This window comes from Gopherus evgoodei, unplaced genomic scaffold (assembly GCF_007399415.2).
Source record: "Gopherus evgoodei ecotype Sinaloan lineage unplaced genomic scaffold, rGopEvg1_v1.p scaffold_35_arrow_ctg1, whole genome shotgun sequence".
Classification (NCBI taxonomy): Eukaryota; Metazoa; Chordata; order Testudines; family Testudinidae; genus Gopherus; species Gopherus evgoodei.
In genome coordinates this window covers 893,830-902,285 of record NW_022060027.1, presented here as the reverse complement: position 1 = coordinate 902,285, position 8,456 = coordinate 893,830, and positions in this window count along the sequence as shown.

Genomic DNA, 8,456 nt, shown 5'->3' with positions numbered 1-8,456 from the left:
CCTTGTAGCCTCCGTCAGGGATCACAGCCCCACTGCATTCATCACTGCACAGATTAGCAATAAAGAGGACAGTGCCTGACCCATACATGGTCACATCTAAGACTCAGCCAGGGGTGTGTGTCTAGAAGGAATATCAACACAGAGATAACTAAGGGCTGCAAAAGCAGCAAAGAATCCTGTGGCACCTTATAGACTAACAGACGTTTTGGAGCATTAGCTTTCGTGGGTGAATACCCACTTCCTCAAATGCAAGGGCTGCAGTTCATGAAGAAATCTCTAAGTCAGGAAGGGCCTTACGCATGTGTCTGTGTGTAAAAGCTTTTCTGAATCAGGGCCAAACAACTCTGAAAATAGAGCTCTGGACACAGCTCTGCCCTGCCAACTTTTCCTCACACAGCATCCCCAGCCCCAAGCTTTCACAGTACGCGAGTCACCCCAACAATCTTGAGATTGGCTTAAAACTCATGGGATTTCCAACAAGTCACCAGTGTGGGTTCTTTGTATTTTCCTGCAGGATTTGATCTTTGTGTGGTCTCTTAGTTCACATTTTCAGGCTTTTCTCTCCAAACATGAGGGTTATAAATTTACATTTTTTTTAATGAAAGCCGAGATTTTCACAGAACCTCCTGACTCTCAGATCTAAGGCTTTATGTGGAACATCAAATGTCATGAGACTGACACTAAAGTCATCAGATTTACCCACAGCACTCCCAGCAGCAGTCAATGGGGCTGGTGGAGGAGAGCGCTGGGCTGGGCCATGGGGATGAGGCTCTGCGTCAATGTGACGATGAATTTGGGCCGTGTCACTCAGTTTCTGTCTCTCTCTCTCTCTCTGCCCACGAGGAAACGTCCACATCTTTGACCACATTATTTCTCTGCCTTCCAGTCATGTCTCTACCAAGAGATCAAAGGTATGAGCAGATTATTCCCTATCTTGTCTCATTTCCATTCTGGGTCCCTTCTCTCTGCCTCAGTGAAGGGCTGGCAGCTGCTCCAGCCTCACTGCAGAATGAACTCCTTGGTCGGGAGGGGATCTGGGGAATCTGGGGGTTCTGAGGAGACACTTTAAGGAAGAGATATGCCAGAGCAGCGTATTCCCATCGAATTCACTAGTAGCAGAGTGAGTGTGTTTGAAAATCACCCTTGGGTGTGTGAAAGAATGAAAGTGACCCTGTTTTACACTCAGGGAGTGTCTGGGCTGGTCAGCCACAAAGTGACACTGACTGACCCAGCCAGCTCCCTAGAACTGGGTCTGTTCTTCTGGGGCAGGGCTGGGAGTGGCCAGGCCTGGCCAGGAACCAAGGGTCTCCTGTCCCTCCAGATGCAGTGGGTAACACCCAATGTTAGCTCCATCAGCTGCAGCTGGTTTAGTGCCAGGTTTGTTTGTCCACACACGGACTTGCCCCAAAACACCCACAGTGGGTTCCCTCACAGCGGCCCATGATTTCAGGGTAGGTCTGTGCATGGGGCAGCCATAGTGCCCCTGCCTGCTGGGGAGAGCTGGGCAACAGGGACACACGTGGGGAATCAGTGCTGGGAGTGCTCTTGCCTGTCGCCTCTGCAGTATGACCCAGGGGTAACAAGCTCTTTGGCTGCCCCCAGTGCTGGGGGAGCTGCTAAGTGCTGCTAGCTCGCTGTCTGCCCACCACCCTGTCAGCGGATTCTTCTTAGGGAATCCTCTCCCATCTTCCACACACAGAGACCCTGCAAGGATCCCTCATAGAGTGTCTAAGTATCTCTCCCCATTGCTCTGTAGCCAGCACCTGCCACTCTTCTCTCCTCGACTCCTGCTCCCTTCCCCTTCTACCTCTTCTGCAGCCAGCCAGGCCTGCTGCAGACTGCAACCCTTCTGAGGGCCATGGCATCAATACGCTTATTCTAAACCCTGCCTGGTCCATACTGGCCTCACCGCCACGGAGCTCGGAACGTATTCATCAGCTGCATGTTTCCCCAAAAGGGATTCCAGGAAATCTACATGGCCCTGGCCCAGACAGATGTAATGAGGGAGAAGCCAGCCCTGGGGGTGGGACAGAGAGTGCCCAGGTGGGAGATGAGGCAATCCATGGGGTGACCAGCTGGACACAGAGAGGAAAAGGCGCATGGGGAGATTAGAGGCAGTTTCCGGGCTTTGCCAATTTCCGGTCCAACCTGGGTCCCCAGTGCAGCAACTCTGCCAATAAAACCAGTGGGGGTAAGGGGGACATGACACACAGACCTCAGTGCTGAGAGCTCCCACCCGGACTCCCAGCACTGTATGTTCCCTACCTGCATCCTATACCCCCCACCTGTAGGGCTCCTTAGCTGCTTCTCCCCAAATATTCCCTCCCTCCCTCCTCCTCCCCACATATGACCAGTCTTTTCCCTCCATACACCCCCACCCTGCCCTCCTCGGACATGGGAGCTGGTTAGCAGATTAGGCCAGAAGTGGGATCTGAAGCTGCATTTCCACACTGTACACAGACATTGAAGTTGAGCCTTAACGATGCATATTCAGCCTTTCCACACTGAGCAGACCTGGGCCAAAAATCCAATTTTATTTTGGAAAAAAAATTCAAATAAACAATTTTGTTTCTGAAAAAAAAATTGAAGTGAAACAAAACAAAAGTGGCCATTCAAAAGAAAACAAAATGAACAGTTTGTTTAAGATTTTCATTGAAAATTTCATTAGATTTAATGGTTTGGCCCAGCTGTTACTCACACCTTCTTGTTAACTGTTTGAAATGGGCCATCCTTATTATCACTTCAAAAGTTTTTTTTCTCCTACTGATAATAGCCCACCTTAATTGATTAGTCTCCATATCTATATATCTATATATATAGATATATAGATACAGATATCTTCCTACTGTATTTTCCACTACATGCATCTGATGAAATGAGGTTTAGCTCACGAAAGCTTATGCCCAAACAAATTTGTTAGTCTCTACAGTTCCACAAGTACTCCTGTTCTTTTTGCTGATACAGACTAACACGGCTACCACTCTGAAAAGTGTCACCAAGGTGATAGAAAGAGAGAGAGCACATCACTAATATCCCTTGTCCTTATTACTCCCCACAGGGAACGAGTCCAACATGACACAAGCAGCACTCCTGAAGACTATATTGAATGTAAGAGTTTTTGTAGAGTACTGGGGTTACCGGGGTCACCTGCAGAAGAGAGAGAAAGGTGGGGGTTGGGGGTAAATGTGTTAATTGGTGAGGGATGGACAGATCCTAGATCAGACTGTCCGGCCAAGAATTACAACAATTAACTTCCTGTGATCAAAGTGAGTCCCTGAGGTTCCTTTGTCTCATCCTTTTCCTATAATACCCAATTCTGCACTGACATGGCTTAGGGGACTGTGGCAAAGTGTTGCCACTTCCCGTCCTTCATGAAAAGGACACATCCTGGGGTAAGTGTTCCATGCCCTTCCCTGGGAGCTGGCAGCAAGAGTGCCTCATGGTAGCTTTAGTTCAAGTGCCTCATTCTCCTAGTCTCCTCTTTGAGCCAGGCTATCTGGCTCTTCCATGATGCACCATTTTCCCCCTTCTTCGTAATGGGAACAAGTACATCATGGGAGTCCCTGGTTGCAGTGCATCATGGGATATGAAGCCCAGCCAGGCAGTCCGGCCTGTAGAGGACAATATGAGAACAATGCAACTGAACTATAAGTCCCATGCATCACCATGCTGTTATTCTGAACCAGAATATTTCTGGGTTTGGTCAAAATATTTCAGTTTTGGGGCACTCGTTTTTTGAACAAAATCTTGAAATTTTCTGCAGAAATCCACGTCTGTTTGTGACAAAATAGCTCTGTCGAAAATCAGACACACGGTTTCCACTGAACATCTTCAACAGCCATGTTAAATCCTCTGTTCTGGTATCCCCTAGTGACCCTGCTCAGGATCAGGCTCCATTGTGCTCAGAGTTGCCAGGGGGGAGCACTGCCCTGGCTCAGGGAGAGGTGGGAGCCATGGGGTTATAATTCATGCTCTGCGAGTTGCCTTCCCTTAAGGGCATTTGCAGCCATGTGACAACACATAACTGTCATTCTCTCTCCAGATGCCTCAGTGAATTCGCTGGGAAGCTCCAGGGTGAGTCGCAGCTTTTATTAACGACAAAATGAAGTGATAGCAAAAAGCAATTTGCTTGCCTGTTCCAGCTTTGTAGAGATCCATGACCTTGGAAGGTGAATTTACTCAGGATTCTCAGGCTTCTGGTTGTGCCTGATACTCTGATCTCACTGCTGCTACCCCAGATCTCTCCGTAGGCACAAATAGCTGCCTCCCATATCTGCTTTTACCCTCGCCAGTCATGCCCTGTCCCCCCAAACACATAGACAGGCATTCAGGCAAGAGGAAAACATCCTTTCCAAACTCCACACCACAGCAATAAGGTAGAATCTCCCATGGCCTGATAATCTATCTGGCTACTGGAGGCTTTCCCCACCAACCTCTGCAGTCAGACAAACAACCAAGGCAGATGTATTAGGTTTCAAAGTTCCCATTAAAACTCCTGGGAACTGGATGTTCAAATCCCCCAGGCAGGTTTGAAAATGTTCTCTGAAATGTTACCCAAGTGGGAAAAGCCCCAGCATCCCTTGCTGCTAACCATCCACGTAATGGGGAAGGAAGACAGGAAAGGGGTGAAATCCTGGGAGTTTCACATTGACTTCAGTGGGGCAAGATTTTCCCCAATGGGTTTGCATACGATGTAGGTGTCAGTGGGGTGTGCATGGGCTCACACTGCTAGCAGCGGCTGTGCGGTGGTGCACACAGCCTAGGTATCATGTTAGTGGCATGGAAAGCTGCTAACACAGAGCTTCCTTCCCCCAATTGTTTGTGATAATTATTTGTCCACACATCAGCTGATATTGACAATGAACAATAACCAGGGATTTTTATTTCTCCTCTAAAGGTGTATGGGAGGACTTTGGGTCACTGAAGTTCTGTCCTAGCATTATTATTTTTTATTATGCAACATTTTATTGAGTGTTTAAAGCAGTGTCACAAAGGGAAGAGCTGTGCGCTGCTCTCATGGACGGGTCTCCTCAGAGTTAAGGTTGAAGTTAGCATCTCTTTATCAATCTGATTTTCACATATAGCCCTACAAATCCATTCCAGCAGATATGAAATTTGATAACCACATCTCATCACCGGAGAGGTCTTGTCCTGAAAGTTTGGGTCAAAGAACTCAAGTGATCTCAGAGAGATGGAGTCTCATTCACTTTCTGGAGATTTTGCTAGTATTACTTTGGCTCTTCTTACACTAACAAATGTGGATTTATCCCTTAGAAGTTTAAGTAAATGAGTGTAGAACAATATTACTTACGGAGACATTTAAGACTCCTGTGAATTCAGAAGCTGGTTTAACTCTATCAAAATTATATAGAGAGAGTTCCCTTTGACCCAAGCAGAGAGCCAATATTCTGAGTCTTGTGCATAGTTACCTTGGGAGGAGAAAGTGATGACAGTAAGGTATGTTTGTTGACGCAACCCTACTTATTTACATAACAGCTACAAAGTCCTGTTTCCCTGAGCAGAACAGGACCAGACAACAGAAGGCACTTTCTTTGATCCCAGCTCCAAGCCTCTTTCCAGCCAGCACTCTGCCCAAAATCTCTCTTCCTCTCTCAGCTTTTTTCTCAGGATCCTGCTCCAAGTGCTCCTCTGGCTGTGTCTGGCTTTCTTGTTGCTTTCTCTGGTTGTGTCTGAGGTGTTTCTGCTGCTTCTGTCACACAGCTTGACTCTGCATTTCTTATCAGACCCAAAGGATCCCTCTTGGACCATATGGCCGCATTGCCATGTCCAGACTTGTCTGTGGTCTAAACCTTGGATGGAGGTTTTCCATTGTTTCAATTGAAACTAAATAAAGGGGCATTTAATAGTTCCCTTATTTAGCCTGCATGGAAAGTGGCCATCACAGCCACCAACTTCACCAAGGTGATATATGATGTGATATGATATAATTGATATATATTGGCTGTAATTATGTATATAGGGACCCAGAGAGAATCAGAGAAGCAGCGCAGGGAGCAGATCTGTGGTGGGAGCAGAGCCACAGCAGCAAGGGCCGGCGAAGCAGCCAAGGGAGCAGACCCATGCTAGGAAGAGACCTGCAGCATCCAGGGCCAGAAAGGCCAGGAAAGCAGCCCAGGGAGCTGGAGGCAGAGCAGCAGCAACGCTGGGGCTGGAATTGGGGCTGCAGCAGTCCGGAGCCCAGTACAGGGAGATGCCACCAATCAAAAGGGGGGATCGTAACCCCAAACATAGGCACCAACTTACCCTCTGCCCAGTGGGTGCTCGACCCCCCCTTCCCCTGCCCCTGCCCCGCCTCTTCCCACCCCCGCACCACCCTCACCCCACCTCCATTCCACCCCCTTCCCAAGTCCCGGCCCCTGCCCCGCCTCCTCCCCTGAGTGCACCGTGTCCCCGCTTCTCCCTCTCCCTTCCAGAAAGTCCTAAGCGCTTTCAAACAGCTGTTAGAGAAGGAGCAGTAAGTGCTGGCAGTGGGGACACGGTGCATGGACAGGGGAAGGAGGTGAGGAGCAGGGAGCTTGGACGCTGGTGGGTGTACAGTACCTGCTAACTTTTCCCTATGGGTGCTCCAGCCCCATAGCATACACAGAGTTGGCGTCTATGACTGCGATGCGTGGGGCTCAGATTATGTGACCAGAGCAAGTGTCCAACTTGCAGCATCCCTACATTACAGCCAGGGCCTGGGAGGGACACCAGGCACATATGAGGAACAAACTGTGAATTGCTCTTACATTTCTGCAATGGCTGTTTCTGATGTCCTGTACCACAGAGCGGGGTTATGTGTTTTCCTTTAACCTTTCCCATTTTTCCTTATTTTTCAAATTGATTGCTGTTTAATAAATTGTATTTCCTTGAACAGTATGTAATGATCAGTGGGTCAGGGAAGCATCCAGAGTGGAGAGAGAACCCCGGAGTGGGGACACTAGCCCCTGTCCTAAATGACCATGACAAGATTGGGGGTTGAGTCCCCCAGAAATCCTGGACCCAGCCTTGTTGGGGTTACAAGGACTCTGCCACACAGGAGAGTGGAAGGGGAACCCTCGAGGTCAGGCAGGCCTCTGCATGAAGAGAGTGGGAGCGAGGACTCAGATCCTTTCGCTAACCTATTTCACCGAGGTAGTGCATAAGCCAGAAAACTTCCCCACAATAGCGAGACCATTCCTCCACTTACATACAGAGTCCTTGGGCCTGCCACTTCATCTCTCTGTGCCTCAGCTCCCCATCTGTGAAAAGAGACTAATAATTTTGCCTTGTCTTAGGGGACAATTTTCAAAGCCCTTAAGGGATTTAAGAGCACAAGTGTGTGACTGTGCTCTGTGCCTACTGCCTTGTGCTCCTAAGTCCCTTACGTGTTTTTGAAAATCTCCCCCTAGTTTCGGAACTATTTCAGGTGGGGACTATCTCTCACTAAGAGTTCGTCTACACAGAGAAATCAACCAGCAGAACTGGTTGTAATTAAACCACTACGGTCATCCTGAGATAACTGGTCAATTTCCCCCTGCAGACCAGCCCTTAGTGTCTGCTCAGCACCAAGCGCAAAGGTGCTCTGACCTTGGCTGGAGTCTCTAGTGGGTCCTGTTATAAAAATAACAACAGCAAAATGCAGTCAGGGATCAGTGGACAGATGCCAGATGAGGAGCCAAGGAACGAGGTCTCTGTTTTTTCATCGATATTCTGGATCCTAGCTGGGTATTCTTCTGTCTCCTGTGGAGCCTTATGATTCTGCTGTCAGACTGGGAATGTAACCCACATGTCTAATAGGGAGATATCTCTGTAGAAGATCTAGAGAGAAGTGAGGAGAGAAAAAAGTTGTGTCTGGGGCATTATTGCTAGGCAAATGCACAATTCTCATCGCATGCCCACAAGTTTTGAAATTGGAGTATTAGTTTTGGGCAGTCTCCATAGGCTACATGTAGCTGGGCACATAAACTCCATTGAAAGCAAGTAGTCAGGGAAGTTGCTTTAAAAAAGATGTATGTGACCTTCATGGGCTGGGAGAAGCTGAGCCACAGGAGCAAAAAGTAAGTTGTTTTCCTGTAGCTCTGAATGATTTTGCAGCAGGTTACTGCTGTTATCTTCCCAATAGAGACTCAAAAGCAGAACTAGTTGTTAAAAAAAAGGGAATAAAAACTAATTTATTTCGATTTAATTGCATACTTTAACTGTTATTTAATTTTAGTCAAATTTTCTTAACCAGTCTGGCTCACCAACTCACTTCTTATTTAAATGTAATAATAAAGAAAAAGTCATCTATATTTTGGTATTGTCACTTTTTGTATTTGTTTGTAAACTTAATACTAGTTAATTAGGTAACTAAGTAATTCCACAGTCCAGCAGAGAAGAAGTATACATGAATTGCAGTTAAAAATTTCTGCATGCAAAAGAAAAAACTATTTTACAGTGCTTTTCAAAAATTGATATAACATTAATTTTAAAAG